The sequence below is a fragment of the Triturus cristatus genome, chromosome 2_2, assembly GCF_964204655.1.
Source record: "Triturus cristatus chromosome 2_2, aTriCri1.1, whole genome shotgun sequence".
Taxonomy (NCBI): Eukaryota; Metazoa; Chordata; class Amphibia; order Caudata; family Salamandridae; genus Triturus; species Triturus cristatus.
In genome coordinates, this window is record NC_140582.1 from 1,238,610,972 (window position 1) to 1,238,630,988 (window position 20,017).

Sequence of the window (20,017 nt, forward strand, 5' to 3'; positions counted from 1 at the left end):
TGGTCGATAGATAAAAGTGCCTCTCAGGGTGCAGTCCTGGTGGTCGATAGATAAAAGTGCCTCTCAGGGTGCAGTCCTGGTGGTCGATAGATAAAAGTGCCTCTTAGGGTGAAGTCCTGGTGGTCGATAGATAAAAGTGCCTCTCAGGGTGCAGTCCTGGTGGTCGATAGATAAAAGTGCCTCTCAGGGTGCAGTCCTGGTGGTCGATGGATAAAAGTGCCTCTCAGGGTGAGGTTGCTGGTGATGCTGATCTAGAATGTGAAGGGGTCCATGTTGCTGGAGGTAGCTTCTGAGGTAGTGGTGCAGCTGATGCGGTCATTAAATAGGAAGGGTGGCCTGCCTCTGGGCTTGTGCTGTCTGTCTGGCAATATTGTAGCCAGGACTGATGTTTGCATCATTGTGTGGGGCGCACACGTGGCGGTCAGCCAGGTTTCCTTGAGAAAGAACAGGTCCTGAGAGAGTTTATGAAGTGGGCCCCAGACCTCGGTGGTGTGTTTGGTGAGACAGCGAGTGCTGTGGAGTTTGCAGGATAACGCAGAGTGTGGTGTGATGGGCGTCAGTTGTGAGTGGTTGTGAAGAAGTAGGTGTTGAGTGCAGTTCTTGCATGTGCGGTGCATGACGGGTGTCCGAGGGTGCAGTTGAACTTGCAGATGTCTCAAAATAACACCCCTTCAGTGTTGTGTTGGGGCAGCACTGCGAGCGGCATCTGAGGTTGAGTGCACGGAGGGTCACGGTGGGTGGGAGAACCAGGGTTCCTGGCGCCGGACACAGGTGCAGTGTGGATGGGTGCAGTCCGAGTTACCTTTGGCGCACCTTTGGCGCGCCAGTGGCATGACTTCAATGCGCATCCGCGGCACGCGTACACTGCTCAGCCATGCTACCACCTCGAGTAAGTAGGGCGGTGAAGGAGAGCAGAGGGCGGTGAGCGGGGCTGGGTGGGGGACATGGGATGGAAGTCAGTGCAGGAGGAAGAAATAATAAAGAGCATCGGGGGGGGGGCAAAAGAGGGGAGAGAAGGGTGAAAAAGGTGTAGAATGAGTGGGTAAAAGAGTAAAAAAAGGTCGCCAAAAGAATGGGAGAAAGAGAAAGAACAGCAGTAAGAGCTAAATAAAAGAGTTGAAGAAACGCAAGAGAAGACGAGAGTTAACAGGAGAAAACAAGCGTGAGAAGGGTGAGGGAGAAGCGAAAAAGGGGATAGTGAGAAAAAAGTCCAATAATGGTACAAAGACCGATAATGGTACAAAGACCAATAAGGGTACAAAAGCAGCAAGAAGCAGAAAGACAGAGGCAATAACAAGGAAAAAAGCGGAGCCAATAACAAGGCCAACAGAGAAGAAGAGAAACAGGTCAAAGACAGAGGAAGAAAACAAGCAAACAGTGAAACAAATAAACCGCAATGAAAAATAATAGAGGAAAGATTGGAGCAAGAGTGAGAGAAAGAGATGGAGAGAGAGAGAGGAAGGGAGAGAGAGAGAGAGGGAAGGAGATGGAGAGAGAGACAGCAGCTGGATTCCATGGCATGGAGGCTCACATGTACTGGAGCGGGGCCAGGAAGGGTCTGCCTGGTCTGAGGAGTCTTGAGGGGGGAGGGCAGGGGGGGGCGAGGAAGCACCTGCTTAATTGTGAAATTCAAAAGCTACATATTGTGAATAAACTCAAAATCATCCCCCCAAAAAGTATTTTTGTCCAGAAATGGTAGATGTTCCATGGCACACTGTGTACATGTGCAAACTCGTTCAGGGGTCATTGGTAATCAGGGACATTGAGGGGCATAGTTACAAGGTCGCTGTGGCACTTTTACATTGCCGGAGCATCACTTTTGTGACACTTCGGAGACGCAGTGTGCCTCCCCTTATTTACAAGGCCCCTGTGGCACTTTTACATTGCCAGAGTGACACTTCTGTGGCGCTTCGGAGAGGCAGTGTGCCGCCCCTTATTTACAAGGCCCCTGTGGCACTTTTACATTGCCGCAGCGTCACTTTTGTGAAGCTTCGGAGACGCAGTGTGCCGCCCCTTATTTACCATGCCCCTGTGGCACTTTACATTGCCTGAGCTTCACTTTTGTGAAGCTTAGAAAACGCAGTGTGCCGCCCCTTATTTACAATGCCCTAGTGGCACTTTACATTGCCGGAGCATCACTTTTGTGATGCTTCGGAGACGCAGTGTGCCACCCCTTATTTACAAAGCCCCTGTAGCACTTTTACATTGCCGGAGCATCACTTTTGTGACGCTTCAGAGACGCAGTGTGCCGCCCCTTATTTACAAGGCCCCTGTGGCACTTTTACATTGCTGCAGCGTCACTTTTGTAAAGCTTCGGAGACGCAGTGTGCCGCCCCTTATTTACCATGCCCCTGTGGCACTTTTACATTGCCGCAGCGTCACTTTTGTGACTCTTCGGAGACGCAGTGTGCCTCCCCTTATTTACAAGGTCGCTGTGGCACTTTACATTGCCTGAGCTTCACTTTTGTGAAGCTTCGGAGACGCAGTGTGCCGCCCCTTATTTACAAGGCCCTTGTGGCACTTTACATTGCCGGAGCATCACTTTTGTGATGCTTCGGAGACGCAGTGTGCCGCCCCTTATTTACAAGGCCCCTGTAGCACTTTTACATTGCCGGAGCATCACTTTTGTGACGCTTCAGAGACGCAGTGTGCCGCCCCTTATTTACAAGGCCCCTGTGGCACTTTACATTGCCTGAGCTTCACTTTTGTGATGCTTCGGAGACGCAGTGTGCCGCCCCTTATTTATAAGGCCCCTGTAGCACTTTTACATTGCCTGAGCTTCACTTTTGTGACGCTTCGGAGACGCAGTGTGCCGCCCCTTATTTACAAGGCCCTTGTGGCACTTTACATTGCCTGAGCTTCACTTTTGTGATGCTTCGGAGACGCAGTGTGCCTCCCCTTATTTAAAAGGTCCCTATGGCACTTTTACATTGCCGCAGCATCACTTTTGTGACTCTTCGGAGACGCAGTGTGCATCCCCTTATTTACAAGGCCCCTGTGGCACTTTACATTGCCGGAGCATCACTTTTGTGACTCTTCGGAGACGCAGTGTGCCGCCCCTTATTTACAAGGCCCCTGTGGCATTTTTACATTGCCTGAGCTTCACTTTTGTGATGCTTCGGAGACGCAATGTGCCTCCCCTTATTTAAAAGGTCCCTGTGGCACTTTTACATTGCCGCAGCATCACTTTTGTGACTCTTCGGAGACGCAGTGTGCCTCCCCTTATTTACAAGGCCCCTGTGGCACTTTACATTACCTGAGCTTCACTTTTGAGACGCTTCGGAGACGCAGTGTGCCTCCCCTTATTTACAAGGCCCCTGTGGCACTTTTACATTGCCGCAGCGTCACTTTTGTGACGCTTCGGAGATGCAGTGTGCCTCCCCTTATTTACAAGGTCCCTGTGGCACTTTTACATTGCCTGAGCTTCACTTTTGTGATGCTTCGGAGACGCAGTGTGCCTCCCCTTATTTACAAGGTCCCTGTGGCACTTTTACATTGCCGCAGCATCACTTTTGTGACTCTTGGGAGACGCAGTGTGCCTCCCCTTATTTACAAGGCTCCTGTGGCACTTTACATTGCCGGAGCATCACTTTTGTGACGCTTCGGAGACGCAGTGTGCCTCCCCTTATTTACAAGGTCCCTGTGGCACTTTTACATTGCCGGAGTGACACTTTTGTGGCGCTTCGGAGACGCAGTGTGCCGCCCCTTATTTACAAGGCCCCTGTGGCACTTTTACATTGCCGCAGCGTCACTTTTGTGATGCTTCGGAGACGCAGTGTGCCGATCCTTATTTCCCATGCCCCTGTGGCACTTTTACATTACCGGAGCGTCACTTTTGAGACGCTTCGGAGACGCAGTGTGCCGATCCTTATTTACCATGCCCCTGTGGCACTTTTACATTACCGGAGCGGCACTTTTGTGACGCTTCGGAAACGCAATGTGCCGCCCCTTATTTACCATGCCCCTGTGGCACTTTTACATTACCGGAGCGTCACTTTTGTGGTGCTTCGGAGGTGCAGTGTGCCGCCCCTTATTTACAAGGCCCCTGTGGCACTTTTACATTGCCGCAGCGTCACTTATGTGAAGCTTCGGAGATGCAGTGTGCCGCCCCTTATTTACCATGCCCCTGTGGCACTTTACATTGCCTGAGCTTCACTTTTGTGAAGCTTCGGAGACGCAGTGTGCCACCCCTTATTTACAAGGCCCTTGTGGCACTTTACATTGCCGGAGCATCACTTTTATGATGCTTCGGAGACGCAGTGTGCCGCCCCTTATTTACAAGGCCCCTGTAGCACTTTTACATTGCCGGAGCATCACTTTTGTGACGCTTCAGAGACGCAGTGTGCTGCCCCTTATTTACAAGGCCCCTGTGGCACTTTACATTGCCTGAGCTTCACTTTTGTGATGCTTCGGAGACGCAGTGTGCCGCCCCTATTTACAAGGCCCCTGTAGCACTTTTACATTCCCGGAGCATCACTTTTGTGACGCTTCGGAGACGCAGTGTGCCGCCCCTTATTTACAAGGCCCCTGTCGCACTTTTACATTGCCTGAGCTTCACTTTTGTGATGCTTCGGAGACGCAGTGTGCCTCCCCTTATTTTAAAGGTCCCTATGGCACTTTTACATTGCCGCAGCATCACTTTTGTGACTCTTCGGAGACGCAGTGTGCCTCCCCTTATTTACATGGCCCCTGTGGCACTTTACATTGCCGGAGCATCACTTTTGTGACGCTTCGGAGATGCAGTGTGCCTCCCCTTATTTACAAGGTCCCTGTGGCACTTTTACATTGCCGGAGTGACACTTTTGTGGCGCTTCGGAGACGCAGTGTGCCGCCCCTTATTTACAAGGCCCCTGTGGCACTTTTACATTGCCGCAGCGTCACTTTTGTGATGCTTCGGAGACGCAGTGTGCCGATCCTTATTTCCCATGCCCCTGTGGCACTTTTACATTACCGGAGCGTCACTTTTGAGACGCTTCGGAGACGCAGTGTGCCGATCCTTATTTACCATGCCCCTGTGGCACTTTTACATTACCGGAGCGTCACTTTTGAGACGCTTCGGAGACGCAGTGTGCCGCCCCTTATTTATCATGCCCCTGTGGCACTTTTACATTACCGGAGCGTCACTTTTGTGGTGCTTCGGAGGCGCAGTGTGCCGCCCCTTATTTACAAGGCCCTTGTGGTACTTTACATTGCCTGAGCTTCACTTTTGAGACGCTTCGGAGACGCAGTGTGCCGCCCCTTATTTACAAGGCCATCCAAAGCCACCCTGCGTGGCTTTTCATGGCTTTGTAGCCATGGAGTAAGGCAATGCCTTACTCTGCATGGAAGGGGCGTTCCATGGGTGATTCTACGGGTGTTTTCGTGCAACACCCATGGTTTTTTAAACTGCCCCAGATTTACAGCATAGTGTAAATCTGGGGCAGGGGCCAAACTAACACCTTCCCAAAGCAGGCACAATGAGGAGAAATGTTTACATTTCTCGTTTTATACTCTATCCACATATGCTGCATTCTGCAGCACACACAGAATGAGGAAAATATCTCAATGAATTGTTTTTGTGCAGGAAGGTGTGCCAACAGCACAGACACCCTTGCACCATGGTGCAACGGTGCCTGCGTTGGAGCTCAGCGGCAGTTTATGAGCTGACGCTGGCAGAAAGGACAGGAATGCACCGTATGTTGTCGATACAGTGCATTTCTGCCCTTTTCTTTTGACATAGGGCATTGATAAGAATAGGAAACGATTACACTACTATAAATACAATCCTACAAATACCGGGAAAACATATATACATTTTGGGGAAGAGGGAGACATATTGACTATTCTAAGTTTATTCTGACAGAAGCCGGGCATAATGCGTACATTAGAGGGTTTAACAGACTATTCTAACTCCAGTCCAACAAGTATTGGGAAAAGAGCATACATTAGAGTGGGTCACATTTACTATTTCAACTTCAATATAATAAACTGTGAGGAAAACGCACACGTCACATATATTAATCTAACTCCAGTCCAACACAAGCACGCACTTTTAGTAAAGTGCGCTCAAGAGAGGAAGGGGATCAGATTCACTATTCTAGCTCCAGTCTAACAAACATGAAGTAAAGAGCATATGTTGGGGTGAGCGGGTGTCACATTTTCTATTCCACCTGCAATCTAACAAACAACGGAGAAAGTGCACACATTGGGGGGGGGGGAGGGGGTCAGATTTTCTACTTCAACTCCAATCTAACAATCATGGTGGAAAGAGCAAATATTTTAGTGGACACATTTACTACACCCAAATATTATTTAAATATTAAAAAACATGCACAAATACTATTTATTTAAAACATTTGTTTTTATTTTTAAGATTGTATATATGAATAAACGTAAATAAAACACCAAAATAATAGTGTAAAACATTATACCTCAAAGTAATGCATAACATAAATAAGCATTAAAAAAATTCTCTGTCATTAAATATTATTAACAGGATTTTTTTCTTTCTTTTAAAATGCAACAAATATAAAGACTTAGGGGTCTATTAGGATGGCGGTCGGAAAATCTCCCCGACTGCCATGGTAGCGGGAAAAGACCGCCCGCAAGGACTGCGGCATAACCGCCGGTCCAATTACGATGCTACGCAGTCAAAATCCAACCGCGGCGGTCGGATTCTGGTGATTAACATTGCGGCAGTCGCTGCTGCCAGCAGCACCACCGCGGTGTGAAAAGGAGCATGTCATGCATGTCACTACACTGCGTGTGCCTGCCACTTGCTAAAGGACACCCATGCACCCACACAACCCCCAACACATTGGGGGCCCACAATGGGACCCCGGACACATTCTCCGCATGGCTTTCCATGGCGGTTCCATCGCCGCAGAAAGGCTGGCTACCGCCGGCATCACAATCGTGCCGGCGGTGCTTGGCCCTGATCCGCAACAATTGTAGCGGTCCAGCTCTGCCCGCCAGGCAAGCGGGTGGACTGCAACTGGCGGAAAAGTGGCAGGCAGAGATTCCCACCGCCGCGGTCGTCACCGCCATGCTAATGGGACCGGCGGTTTTCAGGCTTGCGATCGCGGGCGGATGTCCGCCGCCGGTCTGGCGGCTGCCACCGCCGGCCCTGCAGCAGCCTTCCGTCCGTCATCCTAATAGACCCCTTAGTAGATTACAAAGTAAATGTAATCAAAAACTCAAATAACCCCAGTAAAGACTGCACAACCATTACAAATATTAAAAGTATTTATAAAAATTACATGAAATAATGTTTTACAATGATAAATTAATTAAAAAGTATTCTTAATATAAAAATTGACTTATCCAACGCCAACTCAATTTCAGTAGTATCTGTATAATTTAAACAATTCTATCCATTCTATTAATTTAAAATTGCAACAGTTTCGTACTATCTGTGTGCTATACTATACTCCTGAGAAAATTAGTAAATGGCAACAATTATCACAGGGAGTTGGTCGTGGTGGGGTGGATAAAACAAGATGTCCTAAGTGTGGCCAAAGGGCAGCTGACATTTTTCACATGTTTTATACCTGTCCCGAGTTATCAGATTTCTGGGTGAATGTTACGCAATATCTAGGCCAACGCTTAGGATATAATATATCATTTATTGGTAAAGAAGTTATGTTAGGATATAAGGTATTTGATAACATTGCTATTAAGAGTCTTCTCTCTATTGCCTTATTTGTGGCTCGTCTTTGTATATCAAGAGAGTGGATTACGCCTAATTCTCCTACTTTATTTCAATGGCTGACTTATGAAAGATATTTATGAACGAGAGCGTGCATTCGCTAAAACTAGAACTATTCGCTCAAGGAAAAAAATTCAAACGTACATGGAAATATTTTGAATGATATAGGATGTTTTTGGGAGATATTTTATATATTTAGGTATTTATTTATTTTTGTTTATCTATCTGATGAGTATATGTGTAGGTATTTATGTTTATTCATGTGTTGAGTATGAATATTCCTCTTCAAGATATTTTGTACTGCTTTTACCTTTTTGATGAGATCTGAACCCTCTGTTAAAATGTATATTTTTTTTAATGTAAAAATTAACATAATGCATTCATCAATTAATCTTAGATTTTATTTACTTTTTTTAAAAATATATCTGCCCAGCCAAAATAAACCATACACACCCTGAATTAAAATATTTATATAACTCAACAAACTATTAAATAATTAGTCAAATAAATACCAATTTAAATATTTTAAAAAATAAGATATTCATCAGTTAAGATAAATCAATATATAGACACCCACCCAATACTCCCACCCAACACTCCAGTAAACCCCACAGCCCAAACTTAAAATGTAAAACATGCATAACATGCATAACAATTAAACAAATACATTTAAAAAAAAATTGTAGCATTATCCACAAATTCATCAATTAACATTAATTAATACATGTTCAGAAGAAAAAAAATCTACCAACTCAATACCCCAACAACCTGAAATGAAAATGTAATACTGTTGACGTTATCTTAGATAATTCTGATAGAGATAATGTGCCAATGCAGGATCGGGGACGGTGTTGACCCTCATGGCTGGATGAGGCGACATGTCCCTAATTGGACCCCAAACACGATTTGAAACTCAGCATTTTATGGAAAGAAATCCTCTAAAGTCAGTAAAATGCAAACCATGAAGGTTTACTAAAGAAGTATTCAAGGTTCAAAATAATAGTTGTGAAAATGCAGATCAAATCAAGGCGATGAGCTTCAGGCTCAGCCAAATGCAGAAAGAGAATGACATGAAGTCGAGGTAAAAATATATATCAGTGCAAAGCATGGGGCAAACCAAGGAGGATTCAATGTGCAAAGTCGGGGAGCCGAGTGAATCTACAACAGAAGTCAATGGACATCGCACAGTCAGCATAAGGTGAGCAAACGTAGCAGTGAACTGACCAATCACAATACAGAATTATACATCACCTGATGCCACTATTCTAAAACTGGCTCCAGGTGAACATCAATGTGTCCTACTCTAACCCAACGGCATCAGAGGTGAGGAATGAATCTGTTTACAAAAACAACGGAGGCGCCATAAATGAATGGATTCACAGAGGTGTTGGCAGGAAGAGCTGTGAATGTTGCGAAAGGCTTTCTCCATGATTCTTCGAGAACAGCATGTCAATACAGAGCATCTGTGCACATCTGGGTCCCATGCAGTATCTGGATGAGAAATGAAAGCACACATCATGGCTGCGTTAGGCCTCATTCTGACCGAGTTTCACCGAACACATGCAGTTCTGTCAAGTGCACACATGTTCCTAATGTTGGACAAACATTTTTATTAAATCAAAATCATCTTTCACTATATATAATAAAACATTCTTTTTACTTCTTAATCAAAAAAATAACTATAAAGGACGCAACATAATGAATAATTTAATAAATTATCACGATTAATATATAATTAAAAAACAATACCCAAGCATTCCTTCCAAAAAACAAATCAACCTGAAAAACATAAGTAACAATAATACTACAGTAATTTTACAATAATTTATAAAAAAACATAAAACAATGCAATGAAACGCCCTAACACAAAGCTATATGAAAAGAAACAATATTTTAATTATCAAATGCTATGCTTACCTTTAATATTTTGGTGCACAATATTTTCAGAGTTACAATATTTTGACCACAGTATTATCATTAGGTGGAATACTGTCCAGGACAGAGGGGGTTGTGTCCAACCTCTCAGGCTCCAAGCACCTAGGCTGGGGTCTCATCTCCTAGAAAGGTGCCTTCTGCAGAGGTACTCTCCCGCAGGGGTACTCTCCAGCAGGGGTACTCTCCCGCAGGGGTACTCTCCAGCAGGGGTACTCTCCCGCAGGGGTACTCTTCCGCAGGGGTACTCTCCAGCAGGGGTACTCTTCCACAGGGGTACTCTTCTGCAGGGGGACTCTCCCGCAGGGGTACTCTTCCACAGGGGTACTCTTCTGCAGGGGTACTCTCCCGCAGGGGTACTCTTCCACAGGGGTACTCTTCTGCAGGGGGACTCTTCTGCAGGGGTACTCTTCCGCAGGGGTACTCTTCTGCAGGGGACTCTTCTGCAGGGGTACAATCCCGCAGGGATCCTCTTCCACAGGGGTACTCTCCCGCAGGGGTACTCTTCCGCAGGGGTACTCTTCTGCAGGGGGACTCTTGTAGAACCGGCTTTTGGAGACCTCTCCCGACTCGAGGGTCAAAGTCAGCGGTGCAGGGGACACCTAGAATCTACGGGTTCACCTTCTGTTCTTTATGCATTACCAAAGAGACCAGGACAACTTAGCTGTGGAGGAAAGTAAATTTAATTTATTAGCTCGAGCTAAGGACAGGGTCCCAGAATGGTACAAAGACAATTCTACGGAGACTGCTGCTTCACTCCACAGTGCACACATAATTATAGCACTAACCACACCCTTTACACATCCAACAAGTTCCTCATCAGTCTCAGGTGGCGTAATCATGGCCAGAGAGCGTCGGTCTCTGATTGCACAATGTACACAGCCTCTTGCTTCAGCGCCCAGATGGCGTGGTCACGGAGCACAGCTGATGGTGTAAGAGGCTGAGTTACCAACAGTGGACAGGATGTGGCTAAGTCTCTGGCACAACCGGGGGGTGGGGCGAGATACACAAGTAGCTTCTGGAATCAGCTCAACCGCAAGGAGCGAGGAGGGTTAAGCAAGGTCTAACAGGGACATAGAAAGTAATCCTTCACCAGGTTGCCGAGAGCATGGCAACACGAAATGGAGTCTCAGTGGCCATTTTAAGCATAGTTCAACAGTCCCTCCTTTTGCCATGAAGAGGCAACTTTCAGTCATCACCCAGGTCAATGTCCATCATATTCTGGACCTCCTTCTCAAGCATCATCATGGCATTCTGGTTGTGTGAATTTACTGGCTTGGGTGTTAAAGAGGTGGCACAGAGGCCCCATAGTGCGGGCATACATTGAACACAGAGGCAGCAAGAGAAGATGAAAATGAAGAAAATGATGCCACCGACAATCAATATCTTCCATCCCCACTGAGAGACCAGGCCCCAAACCCAACCGGTTAGGGACCATGAACCCTCATCCTGATGGATGTCAGAAACAATCTTATGGAGCTTCTGGATTGCTCGATAAACTGCCTGTGCATTATCAGGTATATATACACAGCTGGTTCTGATCAATTTACAGACTCCTCCACGGTCCGCTAGGATTATGTCAAGAACCATCCGGTTCTGCAAAGTCATGAGGCGGTCCGCTTGAAGTTCAGCAGTGATGTTACTGAGAGCACCGGCAGTCACGTTGATGGCGGCCTCTACCACTCTTGTAAGGTGTCGAATATTGCGACTATTGACCATAGGGCCCCAAAAGGGGAGGAACCCTTTAGCAAAGTCTCCGAATTCTTGGCCAGCCGTGTCTTCAGCGTCAATTACACCTCTCTTCTGGATATGGTGTGTTGCATCGGCTGTGTATGTTGGGGGAAGCAACCAAGTGATATAACAGGTGCCAGCCCATGACTTGGCAGCCAGGTGTAGGCCTTGCTCCCGCACACAAAATAGGTATTGAGCGAAGCCACCAGAGCTGTGCGAGTCGAGCCATTAAGCTGGAGCGTGTAGGCGCAGTCACTCTCCCCCACCCATACTGTTCCACTGCTCTCGATGCAGTATCATCCAGAATGTGGGTAGACAGGGAGGTCCCTGAGGGGCGGCAGCCGTCGTTTCCCTCCACTGCCGGTGAGGCTCAGCGGATAGAAAGACCCGTGGTTTTTCTCATATTCATCCTTTTCGGGTGAAGTCCTATTCATATTTGGCCACTCCGTAGCCAAAATGTGGGTGAATGCTTGCTTGCTACTATTTTTCCCTGGGGATCGCGTAGATGGCTTACCTGAATAGAAGGCGTCAAAGAATACCGTAAACCATCCGTAGGCTGAACCGGCTCGAGAAAAGGGAGCAGGAATCAGGGGCATCCCTGTGCCCGCAGTATGGGGCAGCAACCCACATACCCAACACTTTGTTGTATTCACCACAAGCTGGTGCTGGTGTAACATCTGAATGAAAGTATTGTTATAAAATTCTGCCCTTCTTGTTTGCACGTGGGGGGGCAATGACACATGCTGACGAGGCGATTCTGTAGAGGTAGGAGACTCAGGTGTTGCAAGGGCAGCGTGTGTTATCCACCCGAGGCAGTCCAGTACAAGTAAAATAATTATGAGTACAAGTAGACAGTTCGTGTTCCTGCCATGTATTATTTTTATGTACTTTCTCTTCTTCATTTTCCTGTCCTTTAAGCTTTCAGCGTTCATTTTTGTCACCGTCATGCCTCACCCGGTCTTCCCTAGTTGCTGCCTGTGATTGTTGGTTGCTTCACCGGACAGTGATTCCAGCAGTCCTATTGGCACACTCTGGTCCGCTGCACCTGTACCGGTCAGATATATCCGCCGGCAAATATCACAGCCCTGCAGCGAACGTCAGGCCAGGTGAGGTAGAGGCAGAGACCTTTGTCTCTTCAGTCCTTTTTTCTGGGTCAAAGGTTGTACCTGGTGGACCCGGGCGTTGTTTGATCAGGAAACAAAGGCTCCGGCTGTTGAGTGTCCCGCAGCGGTGGAACAGCAGCTTGCAGGATGTCATCGTCCTCTTGCTCAGATGAAGCCCAGTCAACGTTAGCGTCACTGAAGGGTACAAAGCATGGGACTTGTTCACATTCGTCGTCTCCCAGGCCCTCCTTGACCCACTGGTAACATGGCAGTGGCAGAGACACTGGTTTACAGTGCGTCGCGTTTACCCATTTCATTCTTCCTGACACTTTCACTGCAGACTTGGTAGCAACAACACTTGCTAGGGCGCTTTCCACCCCGGCTCCAGGTTCTTGGTCCTCTGGAAGTTGCGGATGCAGACCCAATCACCTAGCTGGATGGTGTGGCCAGGGCTCTCGGGTTTGGGTGGCAGGATGTCCTGTACCTGACGATGAATAAGACGCAGGTTATTGGTCAATTCATGTAAGTAATCAATCTACAATGGGTATTCGATATCAGAATATTTCTTTGGGCGGGGCACTCCCCAAACATTAGCTGGTCGACCAAACACTATTTCATAATGAGATAGTCCGGTTCGGGAATGTGCCGTGGCTCTAGTGGATAAAAGGGCAAGGGACAGGGTGTCCGGCCAAGACAGTCCTGTGTCAGCCTGTATTTTAGCCACTTTCAATTTCAATGTCCCATTGTGACGTTCAACCAGACCAGCTGACTGGGGGTGATTGGCAGCATGGAACTTCTGTTTGATCCCCATCCCTACACACACTTTCTTCATTATTTCTCCTGTAAAGTGACTTCCGTTGTCGCTCCAGAAAATTCTGGGCATTCTGAATCTGGGAAAGAATTTCTTCAACAGGATCTTAGCAGTGCTGATAGCAGTGTTGTCCTTAAGGGGGTATGCCTCAATCCACTTACTAAAGGCACACACAACCACCAGGACATATCGGAGGTTGTTGCATCTTTCCATCTGAATATAATCTATTTGGAACACCTCGAAGGGGCAAGATGGGGGCGCAAAATTCCCAGCAGGTGTTGCTGTGCCCTTACCTGGGTTATGCATCAAACAAATCATGCAATTCCAGGCTAGCCTCTCAGCATATTTTGGGATGTGCTTGCTTTGCCATACCGGAGCTAGCAATTTGCAAATACCTTTTGCACTAATATGAACTGGGCCATGAGCCATAGTGACCTCTGGCAAAACATAGGCATCGGGTAACAACACCGCTGTTGTTCAGACAGATCCGTCCAACAGTCATTCTCATCTAATAGGTCTGTTTGCTCTTCCCAGAGAGTCTTTTCCTCTCTAGTTGCCTCTGCCTGTATTTCCTTCACCTTTTCAAGAGTGTCCTCATGCATCCCTCCCTCCGGTACCCAATTTGAGGGGCCAGCTACATACATACGAGTGGAGACATTTTTGGCTGTGTCCGTTGCAGTCTGGTCAGCAAATGCATTACCTCTTCCTATGTCATCTGTTACTTTCTTGTGGGCGCTACATTTAACCACAGCTATCTTGGAAGGAATGGTCAATGCTTCTAACAGTCTGCTGACCAGTTGACCATGTTGTATTTTAGTACCATGAGAAGTTAAAAATCCCCTCTCAGTCCACAGTCGCCCAAAATTATGGGCCACTCCGAAAGCATACTGGCTGTCGGTGTAGATGTTGACGGCCATCCCCGTACTCAATTCACACGCTCTTATCATCGCCACTAACTCAGCGGCCTGTGCTGATTGGTAAGGTATCCTCTCACTCTCCACAGCTGTCTGTAACGTGGTGATAGCATGGGCGGCAGTTGTGCTATCATCAGGAAGTTTGAAACAAGAACCATCCACATACAGGGTACCATCAGGACCAGTGAGGGGTGTGTCAGTCAAGTCCACACGGCTTTTAGTCTCTTCCTCCGTCCGGCGGACATAATCATGCGGATCAGAACTACTGTTACCATCAACAAAGTGTAAAAATGTGGCTGGATTCAGTGTAGTGCAGCGGCGGATAGTGATATGACTGGCTAAGAGAGTCAACTTATATCCGGACAAACGTGCACAAGTAAGGTGTTGAGTTTTTGTCCTATTCAATAAAGTATCAACTGCGTGAGGAACCATAACTGTAAGCGCAGTACAAGAACCAGACAAGCGCAGTACAAGAACCAGACCAGCAGATTGGCGAATGGATATGGCAGCTGCGGCTGCTGCTCTCAAGCAACTGGGCAACGCGCGTGCCACAGGATCTAGAACTGCAGAAAAATATGCACAGGGGCGTTGTCTGTCACCGAAATGCTGTGTTAATACTGACAATGTGCAACCATCATGCTCATGTATGAAAAGAGTGAAGGGTTTCTGATAACTAGGGGTGCCTAGCACCGGGGCCGAACACAAGGCGGTTTTCAGTTCTTCAAATGCACGCTGGCACTCATTTGTCCAAGGAAGCGGGTGAGGAACATCTTTAAGTGTGAGGGCCAACAAAGGTTTAATGAGTAGAGAAAAATTGGGTATCCATTGGCGGCAGAAGGAGGTGATACCAATGAAAGCACGGACCTCTTTCTGTGATTTTGGTGGGGGCATTTTACTGATAGTCTGTATTCGTTCAGGGGTGAGGCGGCATCCCTCCTTCGACAGGAGATGACCTAAGTAGGTTACCTCATGTTGACAATATTGGAGCTTGGAGAGGGAAACTTTGTGATTGAACTGTGCCAAATGCAGGAGAAATTTCATCGTAGCTTCTTTACATAATGCCTCGGTGTCTGCTGCTATGAGCAAATCATCAACGTACTGGAGTAATGCGGTACCTTGATGTAGGGACAGGGAATCAAGTTGGCCCTTGAGGGCCTGACTATAAATGGAAGGGCTCTCTGTATATCCTTGTGGAGCTCTACAGAACTGGAAACTACGACCTGCCAATGAGAATCCAAAAAGATCCCTACTCTGTTCATCAACGGGTATAATAAAGAAGGCATTCTTCAAATCAATGACAGAAAAGAAACATGATGACAGGGGGATCATAGTGAGTAAGGCAGTGATATCTGGGACCACAGGAAACTGTGGAACTACTATTTTATTTATTTCGCGTAAATCAATGACAAAACGATAAACAGGGGGCTTGGAATGGTCGGTGCGTTTGAGGACAGGCAAAATTGGGCTGTTACACACATTGCCTCTTGTCTCTTCAACCACGCCCTTGTCAACAAGTTCAGAAATGATCTGGAGTAATGCCCTCTCCCCTTCTTTGGGTATTTTGTATTGGGGAAGTCGGGGAAGGCGAGCATTTTCTTTAGGGTAACAGAAAAGGAAGGTATGGACAAATGGCCTACATCAGTATCATCTTGGGCTCAAAGGGTGGTAGGGACATTTTGAAGTTCCTGGGGAAGGGAATCTGAGGAGGCTAAATATACTGGGTGTGTGGTCGGGGGGCCCATAGTGATGTAAACACCATCAGGAGAACAGTATATGGTGGCATGTAATCTTTTCAATAGATCTAAACCCAACAAATTTTCTCCACATGTGGAAGTCAAAACTAAAGGGCAATCAACTGTGTAGGGTCCTATTGTTAGTTCCAGTGGTTGTGAGACGGGGCTAAACACTGGGGAACCAGAAAACCCCAGAGAAACGTTATTTGTGCCAGACAAGGGTGCCCCAGGGACTTTAGACCTAGCAATAGAACTTTTAGTTGCACCAGTGTCAACCAAGAATGGTTCCATAGAACCCAATATTGTAACGTGAACATACGGTCCCTTCTGGTCAATAGGAATAGGCACGGGTCCCTTACCTTGTCCTGGCAATCCTAGTGGGACAGAAACCCCGTCCCTTCTTCGGGCTCACAATCCTCAGTAAAATTATTGTGATCTTCATAATTGGCTGTATCAAATCTATTCTCGTTCATGAGGGGGCGCCTGTCCTGTGACTGCGTTCTAAGTCTGCCTCGTCCTCGTCCTCGTCCTCTCCGGGGCCGTTGCCCTGTGAAGTGGTCAGCAGGAGCAGAGTGGTTCCGGACCAACAAGGGACACTCATCGCACCAATGACCCTCCTGGCGACAATAAGCGCACTGATTGGGCCGAAGCGGTGGGTGAGGAGTCACGGGGGCAGGTTTCTGAGCAATTCGTTGAAAGTACGTGGCACCCCTGTTTTGGGTCTGGGTCGGGTATGCCTGTTGGAGTAATATCTTTGTTTTCAGATCTTTAGTCTTTTTATCTGTTTTGTCTCGCTCTTCATTCTCCCTATTCTCATAATACTGGGTCATTGTCAAAATGCCAGACGGGGTGGAAATGGGCAAGGCACTTTCCGACATTTTGAGCTTAGTCCCAAGTTCTGGTAACAAATTGGACACAAATTTATCCACAAACAGTCGCTGTCTCCCTCTGAAGTCATATCCTGTCCACTATAGTCGGTGAACGTGCTTTCAACTCGTGTGAAGCAGTCTGAGAAACTTTCATCTTTCTTTTGCCTGCAAGCAGATAATTTATCCCAATTAATACGGTGAGGTGTCAACATTGTTTTCATGGCGGTAAGTATCTGGGCCGGAAGGGCCAAGATCGTGGGATCAGGTTTCTCACCGCCAGTTCGAGCTCTGTCTGCCTCCCCAAGTTGTTGCCAAGTGTGGCCAAATTCTGCCTGATCAGTTTGACGTATTTTAGACCATACTTCAGTCGGTACTACCTGTCCCATTAACATATCGATATCTGCTAAAGTCATCACACAAGACTGAAGGGTCTGAGTCAATTCCTTGTAATAACCTGCTGGATTTTTACGCGGGCCAGGCAATTGGCTTTTAAGCTGGAGGACATCAGACCTTTTCCAAGGGACATGGACCCACATTTGCCTAAAACCCGCCGGTATGTCAGGCTGGTCACCCACGCCAGCAACGCGGTCCCTCCAAACAGGCTGTACCTCCCTCATTGGAAAATCCTTATTCAGCATGACATCAGGTAAAGAGTCACTAAAGGCTACTAACGCGACCAGATCGCCGAATAGTGTGGGGCCCTGAATGTCCCCCTTCGCAACCTTATTACGGAGGTCAGACAGACACAGGGGTGGACCTGATTCTACAAAATCTACCCACATTTGGGTCAGTATGTCACACATATCACAAAAAGTGTCAATCTGTTGGATGCGCATCCACTGATCCATGGTCATCTATATATCCTGAGCGGTGTACATAGTGCCATTTCCTATCCACATATGAGCCTGTTGACTAGCGAGTTGTTCCTGTGTATTACCTATATGTCAGCGCAAAGTGCGTCATCTGGGAGTGGGTGGTCTATGCGGAGTTACATAAGGGATATAATCACGGACCACTGACCAAGCATTTGCTAATAGCCCTGCACTGGGGGAAGGTGTCAGATGACTGTCAACAAGAAATGGATTAGTTGTGACGGGAGTTAAAGGCACATTGAGTTGGACAGGCATGGGACCAGTGGAAGGAGCAACAAGGGAAGGGGAAGGGTGGACCTGCACCGGTACAGTGGCCTAAACAGTCGGGGCATCGGGAACGAATGGCTGAGGAATCGGACGAACCAGGGCATGGGCAGGGGCAACAACTGGAGCAGCGGCGAGGGCCAATTGTGTGGGATCAAGGGCCGGGTACATGGTGGGAGCATAAGGTGGAGGAGTGTCCAACATGGAGGACATGAGAGGGTCATCCTCCTTGTCCCGGGCCTTTTCGGGAACCTTCTTAGTAACGTAACATCCGTCTGTCTGCATTCGATGTAATCTATCATGTATCACTATACCCCCATCTATTTTCTGATCATCATGATTCTGGGCCTTCTGAATCACACTCATACACATTGTTTTAGCTGCGCTCTTTTTGAGTTTTATTTCCTTCTCCTTGGACTCCTTGCGCCAAACCCTAAAGGAATCAAATATCGCAGGTCTAACTTTTCTTTGAAACAATTTCTCCTCCAGATTGTCTAATACAGGACGTTCAAAACTACCATGCATTGGCCATTGTAACTCAGCATTACCCTTTGTATACTTGTGCCAGAGTGAGGAAAACACAATCGGGCCAATACCATGTTTAGCATAGACTTCATGATTAGGGGTCCCCAAGAGAGGAATCGGACAAGATTCCTCCAATGCGGAGTCCTGTGCACAACAACAACAACACCATTTCCAAAATGTACTAAATCCAGGCATCTCTAGAGAGGTATCCTGGTTCCAAACATCAAAGGGTACAATCGAACATTTACAGCATATGACTGTACTTACCCCTTGGCTTCGGCTTTTGCAAAAGTCGAACAATACTCAAAACCAAATACAATTCACCAAAGAAGTGGGTCACTCCCACTTTTACCTGACCGTTAATCTTCCCTCGCACAGCAAGTGTCACAAAGGTCTCGATCTCCAAAAATTAGGAACCGGAACTGGGGCGTCAGTCGGGCTGCAGTCGGGTTGCCCCTAGGAGGGAGGAATCACGCAATTGGAGACCTTGGGCCCACAAGGACAATTTTCAGCCGATGTAGTGGCGCGCCTGCCTTGGAATTCGATCACGGACCCCTCACGACCACCAGGCTCGATGACGACCACCGAAGACGCCCCAAGTTTGGGCGCCAATTGTAGAACCGGCTTTTGGAGACCCCTCCCGACTGGAGGGTCAAAGCCAGCGGTGCAGGGGACACCTAGAATCTACGGGTTCACCTTCTGTTCTTTATGCATTACCAAAGAGACCAGGACAACTTAGCTGTGGAGGAAAGTACATTTAATTTATTAGCTCGAGCTAAGGACGGGGTCCCAGAATGGTACTAAGACAATTCTACTGAGACTGCTGCTTCACTCCGCAGCGCACACATAATTATAGCACTAGCCACACCCTTTACACATCCAACAAGTTCCTCATCAGTCTCAGGTGGCGTAATCGTGGCCAGAGATCGTCGGTCTCTGATTGAACAATGTACACAGCCTCTTGCTTCAGCGCCCAGATGGCGTGGTCACGGAGCACAGCTGATGGTGTAAGAGGCTGAGTTACCAACAGTGGACAGGATGTGGCTAAGTCTCTGGCACAACCGGGGGGGGGGGGGCAGGTACACAAGCTCTTCTGCAGGGGTACTCTTCTGGAGGGGGACTCTTCCGCAGTGGTACTCTTCTGCAGGGGGACTCTCCCGCAGAGGTACTCTTCCTCAGGGGTACTCTTCCGCAGGGGTACTCTTCTGGAGGGGGACTCTTCCGCAGTGGTATTCTTCTGCAGGGGGACTCTCCCGCAGAGGTACTCTTTCTCAGGGGTACTCTTCTGCAGGGGTACTCTCCCGCAGGGGTACTCTTCCACGGGGTACTCTTCTGCAGGGGGGCTCTTCTCCAGGGGTACTCTTCTGCAGGGGGACTCTTCTGCAGGGGTACTCTTCTGCAGGGGGACTGTTCCGCAGGGGTACTCTTCTGTAGGGGGACTCTTCTGCAGGGGTACTCTTCTGCAGGGGGACTCTTCTGCAGGGGTACTCTCTTGCAGGGGTACTCTTCCACTGGGGGACTCTTCTGCAGGGGTACTCTTCTGCAGGGGTACTCTCCCGCAGGGGTACTCTTCTGC